General features: G+C 49.1%; 1 protein-coding gene across 1 annotated transcript in view; it reads right to left on the bottom strand.

Annotated features, from left to right (window-relative positions):
* Positions 1-22,641, bottom strand: part of PAQR6 (progestin and adipoQ receptor family member 6) — a 107,469-nt gene extending 84,828 nt beyond the window's left edge. The window contains exon 1 of the mRNA XM_069607114.1: positions 22,506-22,641. The gene's annotated coding sequence lies outside the window, so the exon portion shown is untranslated. The remainder of the gene's footprint in view (positions 1-22,505) is intronic.
* Between the last annotated feature and the right edge of the window lie 1,282 nt (positions 22,642-23,923).

Below are 23,923 nucleotides of genomic sequence, written 5' to 3'. Positions count from 1 at the left end.
ACGAAAGCAGTCACTGATGACAAAATGACCACTCCCTGATTCCACTAAGACAGGAGACACCAGGAAATCTTTGTAGCAGCTCCGGAGTAACTTCATACCACCAGACATCTACACCTAACCCACCTGTTCCTTCATTTAAAAACATTCCATTAAAAAAGAACAGTCTGGGTAATCATAAGGACTGCCCCTCACAATGTTCCTAGAAATCCCTACTGTACGTCCACGTCTGTGTGGTCCCCCTTGGACATGGACACTCATTCACGGCCTAAGCTCCAGGAGTGGACGAGCCTTGAGTTACTTAGGAAGGCATGAGAGGCACTCCATTCCAAAGCCAGATAATGCATGGGGTGAGTCAGGGGCTGGGAGCGTAGAGGGAGCTGTCACAGAGCCCCTCATTGTGGCACGATTCACAGTGTAATGTCAACGTGTCACTGTGGTAGCGTAATAATATAGCGCCAAGACCCAGTACCCCACCGTCAGGGCAGGTAGGGTATATTATGCAGAAGAGTGAGGGGAAGGTGCTGTGTGTATATTTATGAGAGTGTGTGTGTGTGTGTGTGTCTAGGGCTCAAAATGTGCACCCATTGGCTAGTGATAATTGCCTCGCCGCAAGTAATGGCGTGCTGTGTATTTGTGTAGAATTGAGATAGCAAATGACCTTTTTAATGGCTGGCTAGTAGCTTGCAAATTGACATTTTTATCCTGGGGTGTGTGTACTGTGTAATGTAATAGGCATTACAATGTGTGCCCATTCCCAATGTAGTGGTCTCCTGGTTCCAATTGGATATTACATATGATGCCCAGGACTGGCTTCTTGTGTGATTGGGCTATGTAAGGTGTGGTAGGTTGGGAGGTTCTGGCTGGTAGGAACCCCTCACATGCTAAAGTAGGTAGTGGCATACCACATGGGCATATGCCAGCACTACCTGATATTTGGCTGCAGAGAGAAGGGGTACCTGCTGGGAGTAAGGTGGCATAACATGGCATGTGAATAAGGGGAGGGACTGGCATGGGAAAACTGGCACTACAATATTCTGGGGACTTTAAACAGCGTAGCAAACCTTGTAGTGTCTAACACAGATATTGTTAAATTGAATTTCGCCACTATCAGAACATTCATTAAATGGGCTATTGTATTTGGACTATTGCCTTGTGAAATTGGCTTAGGAATTTTCTGAGACAAGTTAACGACTAGCATGTAAATATTCTTAAAATGGGCAATGTCAATCGGGCCTTACAAGTTTCTGGAGGAAATGTAGAAACTGGTATGACAATGTGTGCAACAGTGAAACTATGAAGGGGCCTGAGCTTGGGGAAGGGAACCCCAAGAGGCCTTACAAAGGTGGATACTTATTTGGTGAAACAAGGAGGCATACGCTTGGGGAAGGGAACTCTGAGAATCCTGAGAGAAACTGTGTCATATTTTTAGTTTGTCTGGAAGGATTGAAGCTTGGAGAAGAGAATCCGCGGGAACTAAATACATTGGGAGTTGTTTGAACAAATGAACAAAGTGCAAGAACTTTGTGGAGAATAGTTAACAAACATCCTCTTTTTGATTGTGCTGAACTTTGATGATACTGACCAGGCCACACCTGGTGAGAAGACCACCTGAAACCAGCCTTGGCAAATATTTCTTTTCAAATCATTATTTTTCTTTAAAGAGACCTCCTACCGCATTTTATCAGAGAGTGAGGGCAAGTATAGGTTTAGACACAGACGGATTTTGGTTCTGGACTTTCAGATGTCGATGGCCCTTAGAAACATCAGTTGAGGGAACCATCCCTTTATAGCCAGGGCCAGTTAGGTATTACACCAACCCCAACATTATAGCAAATAAAGGTTTTGAAATTATAGAAAATGAGTCTGTGTCTCTCTTGATACCATGCCTGTCTCACAATACATACAGGTTTTGTCTGTGCTGTGGGCGCTGTTTAAAATAGAGACTGCTTCTCATCATTGACAGTTTAGCATTTTGTAATTGGATCCTGCGGCTTTCACAGGTTCAGTCTGTTACTGGGTTTGTGGAAGGGGGCACATTTCCACATGTCCAGGATTGCGTGATAAATTGAGGCCTGTGAAAGACATCGATATGAAGAAGTGAATGGGTAGGTCAAAGGTGGTTGGTCATCCTAATGCCACTCAGAAATGGAAGTAATCAGAATCTAAAAATATCCTCTCTTCACTCTTGACATTACACAGTGTGACCCGGTTGGGAAGCGAAGTGGGAGAGGTACTCATCCTTGCAAGAGAAAATTACAAACAATTCTCCTAGCATAGGTGGGTGAACCAATAGTCTGGGCACTCTAAATTGATAACACTGCTTCCATAACCCAAACCTACAAAAGGCACATGCAATGCAAACTTACATTCAATTACATGCACAAGTTATGTACCCACAAACCCACGCTTACATTAGGGGGAACGCATAGAAACAAATAAGTGTCTAAACATGATTTTTAAATTTGAATTTTCTTTGGTACCATGCTTGTTTTTTATACTGGAGAAAATGAAAGATGTTTTGATTTCTTGTTGATTGATCAAAGTTGTTTTGTTCAAATGTGAACTGAAAAGCGGCACTGGGTCCACATAATTAAGTGCTGTTTAGAGGTGGCCATGTGCCATTTAGGATTAGAATTCTTAGAAATATTATTTAAGCAAGCACCCGTTCGCAGGGGGCTTCACCAGCATGTAACAGCCAGAGGCCCAAGTTAAAGGCCGGAGCGAAGCGACAGCGTTAACACCAGGCCTGACACTGTTGGAGCTGGTGAAGACCCCCTGAATGGGTGCTTATTGCTGTTAGCACCCCAAGACAAACCCTTAGACTGCAAAGAGCAATTTATTTGTGAGAAACATTGGGTCATGGCGACGCAACCCATTTTTTCTTACAAACACTTCCTCACCTCAATATGGTCGCCGCGGAAAGGAAGGGCGCGGCTCTGTCCGTACAGAGCCCCTCTTCCATTTCCATGGCAGACCGGAGCAGGAGATGGGGAGTGGTGAGCCGCGGAGGCCCCAGGACCATGGCAGGCGCAGGTAAGTGGGGGCCGGGTCGGGAGTGGTGTAGACAGATGAGGGAGGTTGGCTGGGGGCTCTAGGGAAAATGGCTGGTGGGTGTGTAAAGCACTCGGATTGCTCCAAACCCGGGCTTGGATCGTTAGGAGCAACCTGATTGGCTGAGGAGCCTGCCGAAGGTGCTAATATTGGTGCTGATGTGGGACTGATTGTGTGTAGTATAATTAGAGAGAATGTTATGAGGAGGCTCAGTTTCATTGGGTAAGTAATCCCATGTAATGTATACCTGATGCTTTGTCGTGACTTCCCCGGCATAAAGGGAGCACCTTTGATTTAAATATTTAAACATATTCGAATTTTGATCCCAATCGCCTGTTTGTTGTGCCAGAATGGTGTGGTGCGACTGTACGTTGGGCAGCATTAGATCTGGGATTTCCACTTTGCGAAAAGAATGATATATGAAAATGGATGTGTTCCCTGCCCCTAGCCTAAGTCTCAATCATTAGCTAACCCCTATGCTCGACCGCTGAGCCCCTTGGTTACAGGTCATCCTTGATTTCCTGAAACATTTGTGCTTAACAAAACCAAAATACAAACACAAACGATAACATAAAGAATACGTTCATGGGGTGGTTGGTGAGTGGGTTATCACGAGGCAAATGCGCCAGTTGGATAAAATACAAAACAACCAGTAAGATCAGTGTTTGGAAGAGAAAAGAAAACACAGTTTCTTCACACATTTCACAATAGGGTAAATGGTCGCTTTATACTGGCTGGACCTGGCGTCCCAGCACTGTCTCTATACCTCTGGCTCTCTCTCTCTCTCTGGGCGAGGGGCACGTGGTCATGTTCTTGCTTGCTAGAGCCACCCTGCCATTGCCGGCAGCAGCACGACTAGAGGAAAATACACACACTTCCGGAAGGGGGAGTGGGTTGGTTACCTGTAGAATGAGAGCAGCTTCAACAGAGGCATCCCTGTGGCGGCGACCGGGCTATAGATTTAATGTTGCCATCACACTTTATTGAGCCAAGCCTATAAGGCGGAGGGGGCACAGGAGGGGTGAAAGAGGTGCAGACTGGCTCTACGGAGTAGGCTTCAGACAGACCTTGTTCTTACAAGGCCGTCAGAACCTTGCTAGACCCTGAAGCCCTGTCATCTTGACCAGAGGACAGTGCTGCGGGGTCTACAACTGTTTTTCCTATGTTCTATTTTTGGTTAATTATTCGTGCTTGTGCATGCAGTAACAGTTGCTTTTGTACACACAAAAGAAACTGATAATCAGTTTTAATCTGAGCACGATCCTTTCCAAGAAGGAAGGACATTTTGTGAGACAAGATTAGGTGTGTATTCATTGCAAACTGTCTCTTTTTAAAACGTTAAAATATGTATATCTTGTGATCACTTCCAGTATACATTGTAGTCATAATAAGTACATGGCACTCGTCTTATTCAGCAAAGCACATAATCAAAAGGTAGTCTCACCATATACATTATTTTCTGATAGGCTATCATTTCAAAAATGACAGTCTGGTTCATACCTATTCTACTCTTTTAAAATACTTCCAGACAATGGTGTAGGTGAGAAAATGGCACCAATGAGTGTTACTGGCTGCTCTGCATAAAATCAAAGAGCATTGTGAGAACATAAGACTTACCACAGTTCTTTAAAGTTTACAAACAGGTCAGTGATAAAGGTTTGGTATTCTTGAATCACTAAGAACATGATTAACACTGGTCTTGATGTTCATTTCAGTTTTCACAGCACTCACCCTAACAATTCACAGTTTCTAACCATGAACCATATTTACCCGTTGAGAGAGGATTAGGATTTGGCGGGGTGGAAAAAATGGCTGTTGCATCTATTACTCCATTAGGGCACGAAGGCTCTTCTGCTTATCTTTCCTGGAAATATTGCTAAATATAAAATTGTGTGTGTGAAGGGACAAAATAAAAAATCAAATGGCGTAAAAATTGAAGTGATCTTACTTGAATCCAAAGTCTTGGCAAGCCCAACCGCAAAGTGTGATCCTCACACACTGCCATGCCTAATGACTTCGACTCTACCACTCAACCAGCCCATAAAGGGACCCGCAGCTTCACCTGTGAATTACATTTCATCCCAGAGAAACAAGTAAAAAAATCAGCGAAACCATCCTAATACCACAAAAAGATTCATAATTCTCCTCAATAGCTAAGACTCTAGATAGTAAAGGGCAGAAAGGGGACAAATGTCATTATTCAACTTGCCAATTGTAACTTATGATATCTTTAATGTCCCCAGAAATCTATTCACCTGCTGCAGAGACTCTAAAACGCCCCTGCCGATTTATCTCCAAGAGATGCTGCGTTCTCATGGGCTGCACGCAATTGCTTACTCTCTGCGTCAAAGATCAAATTCATGGTTGGCAGCCTCCTACGCAAGCACCTCCACGAGTCATGGTCTGAGAGCGCTGCCCAACATGGCCCAGGCATTTGGCATGTCTTGACCTTCTGGTGGTCCTGCAACTCAGAATATGGCTGCCACCTTGGGGAGAAAAGCCCTTTAGAAAAGACCACCCGCCTTCTGTGCAGACACCCTTCGCCGCACTTGGGATTTCGGAGCAGCGAGAAACCGCCTAGAGTCCATTTACAGGCGCTATTAAAAAAACGTTGGCTGCCCTTCATGGAGAAATATGTACATTCTAATGAGTGACTATTTCATAATGGACACGCGTTTGCCTTCTACCAACACAGACTTGGGACAGTTGGATTCAATGGCCCTCATTACGACCCTGGCGGAAAGTAACTGACCCGACCGCCATAGCGTAAATAGCGTTTCCGCCATTGCACGATGGAGTAAAGTGCGGCCAATTATGACCCATCGGGCACGAGCATTATGCCATGGCGGAAGTGCAAACTCCGCGATGGCGGAAATGTCCCCAAAACGCCCCTCACCGCCGTCGTACGGCGCCCTAGGTGCAATTCTGCCACCCATCATAGCGGTCACCGTAATGAGCGCCAATCGCAAAATACGGTGACCGTAAATATACGGAAACGGAAGTAAAAACATGGGGCCGGAACGGGAAACAGCACGCCGCACACCTATAAAATCAGAATCCCAACACAACCATTAAAAATCCGACCCTGAGACACATCCCAACCCGACAGCCACCCTAGTTAAAACAAACAAAATGGGAAAAGTAGCAAAAAAAGCGTGCGACCGCAAGCGGCAGGTCCACTTCTCCCATGAGGAACTCACCGTGCTCACAGAGACCCTCCAGGAGAATGCTGCCGTCGTCTTCTCGACGCAAATGACCAGGACGGCACTTGCGAACAAGAAGGCCACATGGGCCCTGGTGGCACAGCGGGTAAGTGCGGTGGGGACCGCACCCCGCAACCCACAGCAATGCAGAAAGCGATGGGACGACTTGCGGATACGCGTACGGAGCATACTATCAGCCAACCGTAACATTGCCACAGCTACCGGGGGAGGATCGGAATCACCCATCAAGTTGACCCCCTGGGAAGAAATCTGTGCCTCCACCATTGGAATGGAGAGCATAGTGGGAGTCGGAGGGATGGAGAAAGGAGTGCAGACATCCGAAGAATCAGGTAGGTGGGCCAAATAAAACAATGCCAAATCCACAATGTCCAATCATGTGAAGTACCATGTGGCCACATAGTGCAACAGAAACACATGTCCAGGAGAACGGCCACATACATTGGCCTGATAGCGCACTTTAAAAGTCACATTAAATACATAAATAATTAAAAATCCTAAAAACACCCTCTACACGTGCAGCATGCACACCCTAACTGCAGGCTGCAAAACAACTGCATCCTCAATCCACACAGAAATGAAACCACCTCCAAGGCCCTGACCCAAATCACCCTCAGGTACCACCCCAATGCATGTGATACATTGCCATTCCAATTTCCACAGACCCATAAATAACGCTCGCCCTCCTTTACTCCACCACAGGGTCCGAGTCAAACGACGAGCTGCAGGACACCCCTACCAGCACACCTGCAAAGAGGGCCAAGACCAACGGCCAAAGACCCTCCACATCAGCTGCACGGATCAAGACACGGCAGCAGCCCAAATCAAGTGGCAGCACACAGGAGGGGACTTCAACAGGCACCCCAGCAGCCAGCATGCCCACACCAGCAGCACCACAGGTCCCCCCAATGGATGCCACAGAAGGCACTGCTTCTGATGGCAGCAGCACCATAGGTGACACTGCATTGATGCCAGCATGCTCCGACACAGACAACGGTGCTGTCGATGTAGGACCCATCCATGACCTGTCTCAATCCCCCTGTTTGTTTCATCCCCTACACCATGAGGACACCACGCAGGGGCACCCACAAGACGACGACTGGCCATCCCCCACAAGCCCTGTGGCAAGGCAACATGAGTTGATCAGCCCCTCTGTGACACCACCGCAAATGGCCATGGCCCAGCAGAGGCAACAGTCCCTCGACCAGGTGATCGTGCAACAGCAGCAACTGGCCACGCTCCTCAAGGACCATGCTGATGAATGTGGGGGTACTAAGGCAGCCATAGAAACATCTACTGAGACACTTAGGGCACAAATGGAGAGAAGCACCGAGAGCCTGAGGGTACAAATGGAGAGAAGCACCGAGAGCCTGAGGGTACAAATGGAGAGAAGCACCGAGAGCCTGAGGGGGGAACTGCATGCGACGTCCAAAGACGTATGTGCTGAACTTGCCGCTGTGCGCCGTGTGCTCACTGAGCTCTCACAAACCCTTAGGGACATGCATGGACGTGAGCAGGCAGAGACATCATCCGTTGCAAGTTCCGTCCAGGGCAGCCCCCAACGTAGATCTGGGAGGAACCTGCGCTCCACAGGCAGGGGTGCCCCTGATACCCGGAGAGGGGGCTTGCAATAGCGTCTGCCCACTGACAATGAGCATCTTTGGACACTGGTGTTCGGGGGGGAGGTAGGAGGGTGGAGGGGGGGGTGTTGGGCTTACATGGGTGGCGGGTCGATGGGGTGTGTAACATAACTTCACATATGCTATAAACATTTCATAATCATCCAATGAGACGTGTGGACATTGATCTTTGTGTACGAGGCCTTTATAGGCGTACAGTCCACATTGTGCATGTTCCAGACACACACAGTGCCACAAGTCCCGTGTCCATGTATCAGCCACCAGGCGTGAGTGCTAGAAGCATGAATCTATGATACTCTGACGAATTTCACGGGCCTCCTGTGCCTCGCGGACTCCCTGAGGTGCTGCCACATCCCCAGCCTCATCATGACCATCTTCAGGTGCGTGCAGTTCTGCGTCAGGGGGCATGGGCACATTTCTACGTACGCACATGTTGTGTAGCATGACACATGCCATGACTATCTTTGCAACCTTCTCATGGCGGTACAGGAGTGCCCCGCCAGACCTGCTGAGGCAGCGGAAACGAGCCTTCAGTAGGCCGAATGCCTGTTCTATGACTACACGGGTACGTGAGTGGGCATGGTTGTAGTCCTCCTCATGCTGGTCCTGTGGGTTCCGGAGTGGTGTAAGGAGCCATCTCTTCAGTGGATACCCGGCATCACCTGTATGTGGACAAGAAAGGATGTTTGTGGAATGACATTGCTACGTACGCATCCCCCCCCCTTCCTGCCAGGTCATTGCCGCATCACATACCCCACATTATCATGCATGGAATGAGACTCACCGAGTAGCCAGGATCTGTTCCCTGCGTGTCGCTCCATGTAGCGTGGTATTGTAGAGTTCCTCAAGACCAAAGAATCATGGGTTGATCCAGGAAATCGGGCACAACAATGTGTAAAGATCCTGTTGGAGTCACACACCATCTGTACATTAAGAGAATGATATTGCTTCCGGTTGCGGTACTGGGCCTCCATGGCATGTGGGACAACCAATTCCACATGGGTGCAGTCGATGGCACCAATGCAACCCGGTATGCCGGCCAGTGCATGGAATCCAACTTTTGTGTTTGTAATCTCCTGCTCCGAGCGTGGTAAAGAGATGTAGTCGTCTGCGTGCTTCAGGAGGGCATCGAGCACTTGCAATAGTGTCCGTGAGAACAGTGGCTGTGAAATGCCATGCAACTGTCCGACTGTGTGCTGGTAGGTGCCTGTGGCCAGGAAGTGGAGTACAGACACCACCTTCAGTAGGGGTGGGATGGCGGTTGGGCTATCTATCATGCTGACAAGGTCAGCGTGTGTCATGTCCACAATGGAGATTATGGTGTCCCGGTCCAAACGGTAGAGGGTGTGGATCTGCTCATCAGTGAGGTTGAACGGATGAGCTCGGAGGCGTGGGATTGCGGGCTGCCTGCGTGGTGGTAGTGGCTGTGCTGGTGGGCCTTGCTGGCCCTGCCTTGCCCTCCTCCTCCTCCTGCGTCTCCTCTGTGCGGCCGGTTGTTGTAGTAGTTGGTGTTCGTCTTCTTCTTGAAGTTGGAGTACTTGCAGTGCTATCAGGTCCCCCAGGCCCAACATCGCTAGTCCTGCCGGTAGCATTTTGGAGTGGGTGTGGTTGTGGGAGGGGGTTGGGTGTGCAATTTATGTGTTTTCAGGCTGTATGGCCTCCACCTGTGGTGATTCATTCCACCTGTGCCAGCTGCAATCCCCTTTGGGCGAGCACTGTACCGAGGTCCACCGACGGGCGGGGCGTCCCATTTGTGAGTGAAGCCAGTTGCCATTTTCACACACTGCCGCACTACATGGATGATTTTGTGATTTCGAGCGCCCACGGATGCCTATTCGACGTGATGTTGCAAATGAGGAATTCGAAGGACAGCGCTTTCGGTTTTCAGCTAGCGGCGAGGAGACGCCCACAGGTCTGACTGCAAATATAACGTTCTATTGTTTAATGTCCTTGGGACAGGGGCCATGGCGAGAATGCAATGATTGATATGAATAGTATGGGATGCGCAATAGCGTAGTGGACGATAAGGCAGGACGTTCCCAAATACATGTTACTTCACATCACTAGAATTCCGGGCTGGAGCACAGTGGATTTTGCAGGCTGCATTACGCACAGACTCAATGGAGATTTCAAATGTAATGTGAGTTAATAATCATGCGTTTTTATACCGGGATGAGGGAATGATGTATGGATGCATGGACAGATGATTTAATAGAGAGTTTGCCATGTACATGGCTTTTTGGTATCTATCCCCTTCCCCTGCGCTATGTGATGCAGAGCTGCCATAGTGGGACCATCGTCTATCTGCCCTTGTTGAACCCTCCCTGTCTCGACGCGCCTTCCAACACTTGTGTCTATGCACGTTACTAATCCCATCTCATGGATTCTGTTTTGACAGACGCATGCACACAAACACTCGTTTGTAATAGTGTTTTCACCTCGATTTATGTTGTTATGATTGGCAAGTGATTCATGGGTGGAAATAATCCTTTTGAGTGGGCTAGCATGCATATGGCTGTAGATTTGGTGTGATCATTGAAGTGAGTGATTCAAATGAAGTTCTGATGGCCATACTATTGTTTTTCATTTCATTTGGGTGACAGGTATCTCCTCCCCTTTTTCCGCTGCCATCTGTATGCCACTCCTGCAGATGGCTTTTACTCCCGACACCTGCTGCTTCGTGTTAATCAGTGGAGCACCATTACGATCTTATGGGACGATCGCCAATGGCCACCATGCCCTTACGCAGTACTAGTGGCTAGGAGCAACATATCTACCTTTCAGCTGGACTAGTGCCTACCTAATGGGACGGGCCTGCGGTTCTAGGCGCTTCCATGTTGCCTTTTTGGACGTGAATGTAGCCCCTGTGTACCATGAAGGAACAGGGCGTCACACAAGGAGTAGCTGGTCATTTATTGCGGATGCAGCCCACAGTAATGTAGATATTTTGGGGTTCATGGCCTAATAGCTGTATGGGCTTGGTGAATTTGATGTGCATTAAAATTTTAGTCTGATGTTAACCGTGTAGCGTTATTCTTTGGAAGTAATGTAGCATATTCCTATTTGTGGAGCGATGTATTGTGAGTAGATATGCATTGGGTTCCGGCTTCTGAGTATAGTTGCGTGGTACTGTACTGGCCGCGTTTGCCTACGAAGCCCAGTGAGGTCAGGGATAGGGGCTGCCATCATGACTGTTTTAATGATGTCATGCTTAGGGGCGGGGGTTTAGCTTTTGTGTAACAGATGCCGGTCAGCCAGGTGGATTGGTGGAATGATGTGATTATCAGATAATGGCTGGTCACAGGTGCCTGTGTTTGCGTGCGTTTCTTGGAGGGAGACTGAGGTCATGTCCATTGGAATAGCTTCTGTATTCGTGCCATCTGTGCCCTGCAGCTCCCATTGGCCCCTCTTGAGATGAGCCTGGCTGCTCAGTCACTCTGCCAACTTGTGTGGTACATGCTTATGCTGATGGTTGGTTTGTTTACTGGCATGTGTACAGGGCTGGTGCAGTCTCCCTAAGGATGCTGCTTTGAATGTTGCCTTACACTGGTGTCAGGCGATGGGGGCCTGTTGTTGTTTTGTCTCATCTTTCAGTTCATTTTGCTGTACTTGAACCTTCGCATGCCTGTGCTGCATCAGTACGGCAATGGTGACATGCCAAATATGGATGGCCACTCACAAGGCACTTGGAGCCCCTACATTCATTTGTTCGTTGGCATGCGTGGGTGACTTGTGCATTTCACTGGTTGCATTTTACTTCATTGCACCTGCGAGGTGTTGTGCAATGTGGCCAGGGAGTGGTGTACAGGCACTCAGTTGGGCCATTTGCGGTTGGTTCACGATGCCGTATTTCTCGCCATGGCGGATTGGTACTTTCCGCCATGCTTGATGGCGTAATGTAAATGTCCGCTAGGGTCAGCATTCGCGTACCGTTGCGCCATGGTGGTAATTACGGTTTTGCATGGCGCGCGTGCGCGTACTTGGTGCAGTTAGCGTTGGCATTCACTAGGGTGTCGCTAATGGCATTGTACTTTACGGTGACGGGTCATAGTCGCAACGAGCGGTATTCGATGGCGGTATTGCATTTCCGCCATCGTTTTTCGATTTCCGGCTGGGTCGTAATGAGGGCCAATGTTTCTTTACTAGTAGAGGGTGGGTGGAATGAGGGATGAAAGGTAGGGGTTATGTTCGTTTGAGGTTTTTATGTTTCCTAGATTAGAGAGGATATTCTTGACTAAAAATAAGTGTTCCATTTTCTGTACATCTATGTTCTCGAACAGTTCAATCAAATCTAATTTGGATTATAAACATCTAAACAAAAATGGGATTATATTCCATTGGCTGTTATGGCAATCATCTCCGCGTCAACTCCCTGGCCGGTGACGGCTCGCAAGCCCAGGGCCTCTGCAAGGGTTGTGGGCGTTAACGGTCATGCCCGCTCCATGACAATGGGGTGATAGCCATTCGCACCCCGGGGTTCTTCCGGTGTGCAAATAGTTAAATAATATGCAAGCCCAATCTCACTTTAAAAAAAAGGATGGCTGCCACCATAGGAAAAGGGACTTGCTCCCTTTTCCATTTCCAGGGCGGCTATGGACGGAGGAGCGCCGGGAGCTGAACACAAAGCTCCGGTGCAGTGGGTAAGTGGGGGAGGGAAGGAGGGAGGCGAGGAAAGGGTTCGGATAACATTGGAAGTGGGGGCGGGAGGGTGGGGATGTAGGGAAGCAACAGGGAGAGGCTCCCTGATGCCTCCCTACAATTAAGAGCGGGTGTTACACAGTGTATTCTCGTCCGCTCTTCCAGCCACCTGATTGGCTGGGCTCCCTTCCCTGGGTGCAAATGTCTATAATTTCAGTAGTCGTCTAGCCCAGGAGTGGAGCGCTATATTAAAAGGGCATGTTATTACGGACCGCAACCTTTGAGTCAGTGGTATGGACTGTGGCTCTTAAACAAATGGTGTGGATTGTGGGTCTCAAACAATCAACTCTGAGGGGAATAATGGTGGTTCTGTCGCAAAGTGGTACTCAACTTTTCAGATCTGGGATCCCAAAAATGAAAGTAAATAAAACAATCACTGGAAAGCCGATTGATTTTGGATGTCATCTGTCAAGGGCAGGCTCACATATCCTAAGAAACACACCTTAACTAAAGGGCAGCAATAACGTCTATACCGTTACCAATGCTAACAATCATTAAAGTAATGAACACAAGCCATGCACACACCAAAGGAAAAGCAAAAGAGTGCTGTGTCAAGACTCGGACATCTGGGACTCTCTACAGCAGAGGCACCAATTGCAAATAAGGCGCGCACCGAAAGATCACTGTTCAGGAAATCACAATACCAGAAACACACAAAAGGAAGGAATATTGCCATAATCAGCAATGGTATTAATACATATTGGCTGTCCACCACTAGCCGCACACACTGATTGCGTTCCAGCAGGTGTTGCCTCTGCAACACCTAGGAGCCACAATACACAAATGGTGCACTCGAAGTCATCCACATTTAGGAGGGGTTGACTTAGCCTTCCATTCTCCAGCTGTCGATAAAAAACAACTGTTAAGCTGGGCAACAGTAGCACCTGCTATTTAAAATGTTATGAAGACAAGAGTGGCAGCAAGCACTACAAAAACAGACATTCAAAGAGCCTCGAGTTGCTAAAGTATGTCTAGTGTGCAGAAAATATTAGCATGCTTTTATACATGTTTTATTGTGGTCTTTGTAGGCCAGTAAGCGACTATTAACCAACATGTTAGTACTCAATGTATTGATTTCTGATAAGGGAAGGCTGGCCAGCCTGGGTTTCAAAACTGCTGTGAATTGAAGCTTGAGCAAAGGTAAGAAAAGTGTGAGCTCAACCAACTGACCACCCATGACGCTGTGTCTTTGCTATGGCAGGAAGCAGCGCACGAGAGCACACGGCCTGCTAATGAACACTCGTGCACAACAGCAGGCGCTCGAGCACGTCAACACTTGGTGGTCAACCGCGCATCCGCTCTGGTTACATGTAGGCAGGACTCTTCCCTTCTGCTCAGAAACGCCAGTCATTATGAACAAAATCAAACATAGAAGCCGGTTATCATGCTTAGGGTGGCTAGAAAGAGCTTTAGCTGCCTGCCAGCGCTCCTACAGGAGTGTGTGTGTAGTGGCCCTGCCCTGGGGTTACTCAGCTGCTCCACGATGCATCATAATGAAAGCGGCGCTATGGTCGCTGGCTGCCATCGCTCCTGCAGGAGTGTGTAAAGGCCCTGCCCTGGGGTTACTCAGCTGCTCCACGAAGCATCATAATGAAAGCTGTGCTATCGTTGCTGGCTGCCATCGCTCCTGCAGGAGTGTGTAAAGGCCCTGCCCTGGGGTTACTCAGCTGCTCCACGAAGCATCATAATGAAAGCTGTGCTATGGTCGCTAGCTGCCAGCGCTCCTGCAGGAGTGTGTAAGGGCCCTGCCCTGGGGTTACTCAGCTGCTCCACGAAGCGTCATAATGAAAGCTGTGCTATGGTTGAAGGCTGCCAGCGCTCCTGCAGGAGTGTGTAAGGGCCCTGCCCTGGGGTTACTCAGCTGCTCCACAATGCATCATAATTAAAGCTGTGCTATGGTTGCTGGCTGCCAGCGCTCTTGCAGGAGTGTGTAAAGGCCCTGCCCTGGGGTTACTCAGCTGCTCCACGAAGCATCATAATGAAAGCTGTGCTATAGTTGCTAGCTGCCAGTGCTCCTGCAGGAGTGTGTAAGGGCCCTGCCCTGGGGTTGCTAGGCTGCTTCACGATGCGTCATAGTGAAAGCTGTGCTATGGTTGCTGGCTGGCAGCGCTCCTGCAGGAGTGTGTAAAGGCCCTGCCCTGGGGTTACTCAGCTGCTCCACGAAGCATCATAATGAAAGCGGTGCTATGGTTGCTGGCTGCCAGCGCTCCTGCAGGAGTGTGTAAAGGCCCTGTCCTGGGGTTACTCAGCTGCTCCACGAAGCATCATAATGAAAGCTGTGCTATGGTTGCTGGCTGCCAGCGCTCCTGCAGGAGTGTGTAAAGGCCCTGCCCTGGGGTTACTCAGCTGCTCCACGAAGCATCATAATGAAAGCGGTGCTATGGTTACTGGCTGCCAGCGCTCCTGCAGGAGTGTGTAAAGGCCCTGCCCTGGGGTTACTCAGCTGCTCCACGAAGCATCATAATGAAAGCTGTGCTATGGTCGCTGGCTGCCAGCGCTCCTGCAGGAGTGTGTAAGGGCCCTGCCCTGGGGTTGCTCAGCTGCTCCACGAAGCGTCATAATGAAAGCTGTGCTATGGTCGCTGGCTGCCAGCGCTCCTGCAGGAGTGTGTAAGGGCCCTGCCCTGGGGTTGCTCAGCTGCTCCACGATGCGTCATAGTGAAAGCTGTGCTATGGTCGCTGGCTGCCAGCGCTCCTGCAGGAGTGTGTAAGGGCCCTGCCCTGGGGTTACTCAGCTGCTCCACGAAGCGTCATAATGAAAGCTGTGCTATGGTTGCTGGCTGCCAGCGCTCCTGCAGGAGTGTGTAAAGGCCCTGCCCTGGGGTTACTCAGCTGCTCCACGAAGCGTCATAATGAAAGCTGTGCTATGGTTGCTGGCTGCCAGCGCTCCTGCAGGAGTGTGTAAGGGCCCTGCCCTGGGGTTACTCAGCTGCTCCACAATGCATCATAATGAAAGCTGTGCTATGGTTGCTGGCTGCCAGCGCTCCTACAGGAGTGTGTAAAGGCCCTGCCCTGGGGTTACTCAGCTGCTCCACGAAGCATCATAATGAAAGCTGTGCTATGGTTGCTGGCTGCCAGCGCTCCTGCAGGAGTGTGTGAGGGCCCTGCCCTGGGGTTACTCAGCTGCTCCACAATGCATCATAATGAAAGCTGTGCTATCGTTGCTGGCTGCCATCGCTCCTGCAGGAGTGTGTAAAGGCCCTGCCCTGGGGTTACTCAGCTGCTCCACGAAGCATCATAATGAAAGCTGTGCTATGGTTGCTAGCTGCCAGCGCTCCTGCAGGAGTGTGTAAGGGCCCTGCCCTGGGGTTGCTCAGCTGCTCCACGATGCGTCATAGTGAAAGCTGTGCTATGGTTGCTGGCTGCCAGCGCTCCTGCAGGAGTGTGTAAAGGCCCTGCCCTGGGGTTACTCAGCTGCTCCACGAAGCATCATAATGAAAGCGGTGCTATGGTTGCTGGCTGCCAGCGCTCCTGCAGGAGTGTGTAAAGGCCCTGCCCTGGGGTTACTCAGCTGCTCCACGAAGCATCATAATGAAAGCTGTGCTATGGTTGCTGGCTGCCAGCGCTCCTGCAGGAGTGTGTAAAGGCCCTGCCCTGGGGTTACTCAACTGCTCCACGAAGCGTCATAATGAAAGCTGTGCTATGGTCGCTGGCTGCCAGCGCTCCTGCAGGAGTGTGTAAGGGCCCTGCCCTGGGGTTGCTCAGCTGCTCCACGAAGCGTCATAATGAAAGCTGTGCTATGGTCGCTGGCTGCCAGCGCTCCTGCAGGAGTGTGTAAGGGCCCTGCCCTGGGGTTGCTCAGCTGCTCCACGATGCGTCATAGTGAAAGCTGTGCTATGGTCGCTGGCTGCCAGCGCTCCTGCAGGAGTGTGTAAGGGCCCTGCCCTGGGGTTGCTCAGCTGCTCCACGAAGCATCATAATGAAAGCTGTGCTATGGTCGCTGGCTGCCAGCGCTCCTGCAGGAGTGTGTAAAGGCCCTGCCCTGGGGTTACTCAGCTGCTCCACGAAGCATCATAATGAAAGCTGTGCTATGGTCGCTGGCTGCCAGCGCTCCTGCAGGAGTGTGTGAGGGCCCTGCCCTGGGGTTACTCAGCTGCTCCACGATGCATCATAATGAAAGCGGTGCTATGGTTGCTGGCTGCCATCGCTCCTGCAGGAGTGTGTGAGGGCCCTGCCCTGGGGTTACTCAGCTGCTCCACGATGCATCATAATGAAAGCTGTGCTATGGTTGCTGCCTGCCATCGCTCCTGCAGGAGTGTGTAAGGGCCCTGCACTGGGGTTACTCAGCTGCTCCACGAAGCATCATAATGAAAGCTGTGCTATGGTTGCTGGCTGCCATCGCTCCTGCAGGAGTGTGTAAGGGCCCTGCCCTGGGGTTACTCAGCTGCTCCACGAAGCATCATAATGAAAGCTGTGCTATGGTCGCTGGCTGCCAGCGCTCCAGCAGGAGTGTGTAAGGGCCCTGCCCTGGGGTTACTCAGCTGCTCCACGAAGCATCATCATGAAAGCTGTGCTATGGTCGCTGGCTGCCAGCGCTCCTGCAGGAGTGTGTAAGGGCCCTGCCCTGGGGTTGCTCAGCTGCTCCACGAAGCATCATAATGAAAGCTGTGCTATGGTCGCTGGCTGCCAGCGCTCCTGCAGGAGTGTGTAAGGGCCCTGCCCTGGGGTTGCTCAGCTACTCCACGATGCATCATAATGAAAGCTGTGCTATGGTCGCTGGCTGCCATCGCTCCTGCAGGAGTGTGTGTAGTGGCCCTGCCCTGGGGTTGTTCAGCTGCTCCACGATGCATCATAATGAAAGCTGTGCTATGGTCGCTGGCTGCCAGCGCTCCTGCAGGAGTGTGTGAGGGCCCTGCCCTGGGGTTACTCAGCTGCTCCACGATGCATCATAATGAAAGCTGTGCTATGGTTGCTGGCTGCCATCGCTCCTGCAGGAGTGTGTAAAGGCCCTGCCCTGGGGTTACTCAGCTGCTCCATGAAGCATCATCATGAAAGCTGTGCTATGGTTGCTGGCTGCTAGTGCAACCGTACACGCTGTCAAGAAATGCCTTTAAGTACTGCTTTTCTTTCCATGCTGCTTGAGGATTTTGCCATCTTTCTTCTGCACTGCAGTGTGTTTAAGGAATATATTAACGTGCTCCCAACCCTTGGCAAATAACTCCACTGTGAGGCAGAGAGTGCCAGTGTCTAGCAGTGGTCGAAGTGTACGAAAAGAAGTTGTGGAACTATGTTCCCTGCTGGCCTGCACTGCTCCCCACAGACTCCATTGCAGCGCCCCCTCCCATGCACAATACAAACCCCCAAACACTTGCACCTGCTGTTTAAGGGAACGTTCAGTGTATTGCACTGAAAGTGCAAGCTTCAACTTCTTCCTACACTTTTACTTTAAAACAAAACCATTCCGGAATGATTTCTTTTTAAAATAAAAATATAGGAACATTAGAACCTAATTTTAAAAAGTAGAGGAGCACCGCTCCCGCTCACTTCAACCACTGGTGTCTAGTGGGGACTGCACACTGAGGCCGCAGTGCCTGCAGCTTTCTTATCCTGGCGAAACACCATAGACAGTAAGCTCTTGAGTTCCATGAAGAGGAAAGTAGAAGTAATGGGAGGCAGGCAAATAATAGTGCAGCGTGTCCCTGTGGTGGCAATTCTGTGCTCCTAGTCTATGAGCAGGTAAAAAAGCAGCCGGCACTGGACGATTAAAAATCTAGTAGCCCACTTACATTGGGGAGGAGATTTGTATGGTACTCAACTTAACTGGTGAGTATAGGGATGTGTTCAACTTTTATATGACATTTACTCCAAACAAACTGTGTTCGCAGTAAATGGAAAATAAAAGTTTCACTGTGCATGGCTGGCCTTTGAGTGGCAGTCTTGCACTGAATATATAGTGCTTATGGTGACATGCACCATTTTACAGAAAGCACTGGTAAATAATGTGTCACCCGTCACCAGGGGGACGAGTGTATTCCTCTTAGGGTGAGCATGTAAAAGAAGGAACTCACCCTACAGGTTTAATGGGATTTTAAAGAATTTGGGAGACCTGAAAATATTCATTACAGTACAGCCTTGTGATCATGGTGAAGTATTATAATGTGTTGTTTTGTTTTTCTTGGAAATGAAGTGTGTCAGCACGTGTAGGTGAATCTATTCAATGTAGGATAGCCTTGCGATATTTGGTGAGCAATTCATTCTGAATTCGTGTGTTCCAGTCCTGGGGAAGAAAGCAATCAGTACAGCAGTCATCACTGGACTTGGAGGGATCCCTACAGTGCAGCCATGTGATCTTAGACAAACAGTACATGGAGGGCTCTTATGTGGCGAACAAAGGGGAGGAATGTAAGATCTCACACTGGAGAGTAAATGTTTTATTGCAGAGCCACCTTGTGATCTTGAGCAAACAGTATGGTAATAGCTGTTTTGCCCCATTATGAAACATGGCACGGCACCGTGCAAGAGCCTATTCTTGTGAGAGGACCACTCACGCACGTCCAGGTTAATCCAAAATGATCCCCAGTGTGTTAAGACTTAACATGTTCACTCCTTCTGGTTGTTGTATGTAACCACGTGTGGCCGACCTATGGAAAGAAAGTGGAACATGATATTCAAGACTAAGCATTGGCACTACTTCTGGGAATGGCTTGCTATAAAGTGTGGCCTAGCTGGCGGGGGCTAGCCATGGAGTGAAAGAGTATGCAGTGTGTGTAACAGTTGTGTAATACGTGTGCACCAGCTTCTAAAGTTCCATGGGTCTGCAACCTTTGGCTCACCAGATGTTTTGGACTACAATTCCCATCAGCCCTAAACAGCATAGTCAATGATGAAGGATCATGGGAACAGTAGGCCAAAACATCTGAGGAGCCACAGGTTGCAGGCCCCTGTTCGAAACCAATGCTAAATACTCCCATTGATGGAAGGAAGAGAAGAGAAGTGACCAAGGTCACAAAAAAGCCAGTCCTGTCAGTTCCGTGTGAAAACATGTTGTAAAAGGATTTATATCAATAAGGTTGACCGAGTTTGGCTGTTTTTGGTCAGGTTGTTTTTTTACTCTGTCTCCTTTAGGGGCACATGTTCCCACCTTTTTACCGCCTTCACGGCCCTATTGTTTAACCATTTAACCCCTTACCCTCAACACAATTGCTCAGCATTATTCAGGTTGACCTTATTGACAAAGGTGGTCCCCAGTTCTTACGCATTAACGTCCCTTCCGGCCCCAGCTGCTGGCGAGTGCTGAGAGTCCCATATTATTTATTTTATGTATTGACTCTGCGTCAGCTACTTCATGGCACATGGGCATTGAATGCTAATGCTTGGCAAATGATGCATGTACCTGGGTAAAAGATGCCCAAGAATGACGAAGTGTGCGAGTGCCTGGGCAAATACTGGCAATACCTAGCAAATGGTGTGAGTACCCGGGCAAAGTAGAGCCATGCTTGCCAGATGGTCTGAGTACATGGGCACATCCGCTTGTGATCACTGGCAAATAGTTTGTGAACTTCTAAAGACAATGCCAGCACCTGGCAAACAATGTATGCCGCCACCTAATACCCGACTAATGGTGTGGCCACCAGAACATGATGTCAGTGCCTGGTAAATGGTAAACGTGAGCAGATGGCGGCAGAAGCTGGCAAGTGATGCCATGATGAACAAAAACTCACAATGATGCGAGTATCGTGCGCCGGTATGGCACGTTTTAGAGGGTATCATGTTAATCAACGCCTGAAAAGCGATGTGTGCATCGGGGCGTATGCTGACAGAAACTTGGCAACACAGAAACTATTTTGACAATAAAACAATTCTGAAAGTAAAAAAAGTTTAAAGCGCCCAAGTGCGGTCAAGTGCTCCAATAGCAGGTATGCAAGATCCAAGCGCTGATGCTCCTCATTGTGGCTCCAGGAAGCGCGACGTGCAATGAGGTCTTGCATAGCACACGGCTGCCATTGCTATTACCGCCGCATTACTGCTCCGAAAGCCGCCTGGCTTTACACCTCCAGCTGTGAGCTGGCGGTAAATCTGGCGAGTTTCTGCCCATTTGCAGCGCTATTACTGCAGAGCAAATTGCAGGGAGCCTCTATACGCGCCGCTGCTATACTATTCCATCAAGATTTGGACCACTCACCGCTGCAGTGGTCTCCAGGCACTCCGACGGGTCTGGGAGACAATGGGGGTGTTTCATTAGTTGTGAGGAGAGGGAAAGGCAAGATTGTAGTGCTTTTGTGTTGAGGTTGCAGATCAAAAGTAGCCTGACCTCTGAATGTAGCTCTGACCACTTCCTTAACCTGACTAGCGAGGGATGGATCTGGCTCCCAGACTCCTCACCTTGCTAGAGAAGGAAGTGGGAAGTAGGCATCTTACCACTTCCTTAACCTGACTAGTGAGGGATGGATCAAGCTCCCAGATTCCTCACCTTGTGAGGGATGGATCTGGCTCCCAGACTCCTCACCTTGCTAGAGAAGGAAGTGGGAAGTAGGCATTTTAGCACTTCCTTAACCTGACTAGCGAGGGATGGATCTGGCTCCCAGACTCCTCACCTTGCTAGAGAAGGAAGTGGGAAGTAGGCATCTTACCACTTCCTTAACCTGACTAGCGAGGGATGGATCTGGCTCTGAGGGATGGATCTGGCTCCCAAATTCCTCACCTTGATGGACAAGGAAGTAGGAAGTCAGAGCAAAAACTGGGAAGGTAAAGCAGGATTAGGATCCTTTAAGCAGTGTTTCGGAGCTCCCACTATCACTCCGATCTTGGAGGGGTTTAAGTCGAGTCCATTAACAGCCATCCGTGGGTGAATTTAGGAAAGCGAATCCTCCTAATGAGAGCAGTTCCCGGTTAAGTCGGTTGCTTTAAACATAGATTTGCATATCATCAACGTCAGAGTGAAACGGGAAATTATGTTTTCAAAAAATACTCAAGAGGCTGCAAAGAAATGAGACAAGGGGTCAACAGATCACAGGAATGGGGTGGGACGAAAATACATCACCCAATTTGACACTTTGGGACCTACCTTCCAAAGAAACTACTAAACCATAAGAAGGTTTGTTCCAACAATGCAAGTACATTTTTTTAAACGCGACTGGATAGCATGTCCCACTGTTTTTCAAAAGCTACTAAAAATGGCGGTAAAGTGGCAGTTATTCTGTTACCGTCGCTTTATTGCACAGCAGAATCCCGAAAAAGGAGGAACCAAAAGTACTGTATTTGTTAATTTCCATTTCAAGAGTCTAGGGGTAAAAAGATAAAAATTCACCGGGTAGGGTACCAAACAAGTGCCCAAAATCTCGTAACCGCTGTCTGGTGTCTGAGCCCACCGAAGGGCTGCACACTGCTGCAAAATGCCATGTGTGTGCTCGCTCAAGGGGGCTTGTGTGGAGGGGGCGGGTGGCCACAGGCTAAAATTCAGGGGTGTTTTTGTGGGTGCCCGACAGCAGCAAACTATACAAGTATTCCAGTCTATCAGGGGGACCAGCTGGCTCTTTACTTTAGGAAACAGGGTAGTTTTACAGGCTTTCCTCTTGGCATTTCTGTTTCATTGCTACAATTATTTGCTAAAAATACGCCGCCCTACTCCTTCCTATATCCCATCGTCGTCGTTTTAAAGCAACTTGCATCCGTGTGCCTCCCCAATGACTTCATAAAAGCAAACAAACTTATTTGTCAGACATCCGCTTCAGATTTGTGTATATGTGAAATGTCTGACTTTCTGTCTTTCTAAGGGGCGTTTCCTCGTCGCCTTTCTCCACCAAAAAACCCAGTACATTATGAACAGGAATGATGCATTATGAAATCTATAAGGAAAGGCCACGCCCCTCCATGCAATCATGTTGTACAGAGCCCCGAACGCTCTCACAAAATAAGTGAAATCAAACGCAAAAAGCGGCGCGTGCAGGGTTCCAAACCTGTGCTGCGGGCCGGGCTGCGCGCTCCCTCCTCCAGGCCATCCTTCCCTTTGTGCAGAGTTCTGCCTGGCGCTTTATTGTTTTGCTCTTGTCAGTTATTCCAGTGTTCTGATTTTTTCCCCTATCGCATTCCTTGGCGGGGCCAGGCAGCAAGACCCGCCCGCTGCCTCCCCATTGGCGGAGAGAGAAGAAAGGGCCCCTCGCCTCTGTACACAGTCAGGAGACCAGCCTCAGTGAAAGGGCTTTGTGTGCGCCCGAAGCAGAGAGCGCCCGGCGCCCCTGTCCCTCCCGGCATTACCCCATCCCTGAAAGCATATCAGATTGCATGCTTTTAACCGCTAGAGCCAAATACACCTCGTTGTGTATGGTGCTTCCTTTAAGGTTGACCCATTTTTGTTTTGGTTCAGACTGCGGTGACTCTGAAGAAGGAATATTATCAAGATAGCTCAGTGGATTAATGCTCCTGCTCCTAAGATCTGAATGCAACCTGAAAGCTAAGTTGTATGTCTGAATCAGACAGGCTGACATCTTACTAGAACTGATAAAGTGCATATCCACTGAGTTGGGCAGATAACACCTTTTATTGACAGTGCATTGGACCTAACAGCCTCAGGCATGGAGCATTTCCTATAAATGTGTAAGTCCAAGTCCCGGGGGAACTCAGGGTTTGGCAATTGAGTCCTCTTGCTGCTAAGTCGAGTCAAGTGTAATTTTCTCATGGCGCGTCTCTAGCGCCTTTCGTCCCCAGCACATTTGCACTCTGCCATGCTCCCAATATATAGCGGCAGGGAACCGTCTATGCGTATGTCTACATGTAACGGCTCTCCGCTGCCAAATTACAGACTGGAGCAAAATGAGCTCCAATATGGCCTCATTCTAATTTTATAGGCTGTGTTAGGCAGAATTATATGCAGTACCCTTTGGGAACACCACACACAATTAAGACTACACGTGACAGTACAAATTCACCTTTGGTACAAGCCTGTACTACACAGTTAAAGTGGTAGCAGTGGCTGAGCAGCCAGACTTATCTCAAGAGTAAGTGGGCAGTATCAAATAGTTACACAAAGGACAGCAATTACTATGATTCAAACAAACACTGACTCAAGGTTTTCAAGTAAAAGAATAAACATTAATTTTACTCTTCAGTTGTATAACATTTCACTATTCTAAGCACTTTAAAAATCACACTCTTAATACACCACACAACTCCCAATAAGTTCCAGACAAGTTAAGCTCACAAAATGAAGTGGGAGCAAAATGGCACTCCAGCAATTTAAAAGGGAGGGAAAGACAAAGTTGATTAAAATTGAACCACACCAACAGGCTCATACTCATGGCAATTGAGCAAGAAGAACTACAATGATAGAATCAGGTAAAAAGGCTTAAGGCCAAAGTCACTAGGTCAAAAGTCTTTT

The sequence above is a fragment of the Ambystoma mexicanum genome, chromosome 1p (genome assembly GCF_040938575.1).
Source record: "Ambystoma mexicanum isolate Mex_15411 chromosome 1p, UKY_AmexF1_1, whole genome shotgun sequence".
NCBI classification, from domain to species: domain Eukaryota; kingdom Metazoa; phylum Chordata; class Amphibia; order Caudata; family Ambystomatidae; genus Ambystoma; species Ambystoma mexicanum.
This window is presented reverse-complemented; position numbering and strand designations above follow the sequence as displayed.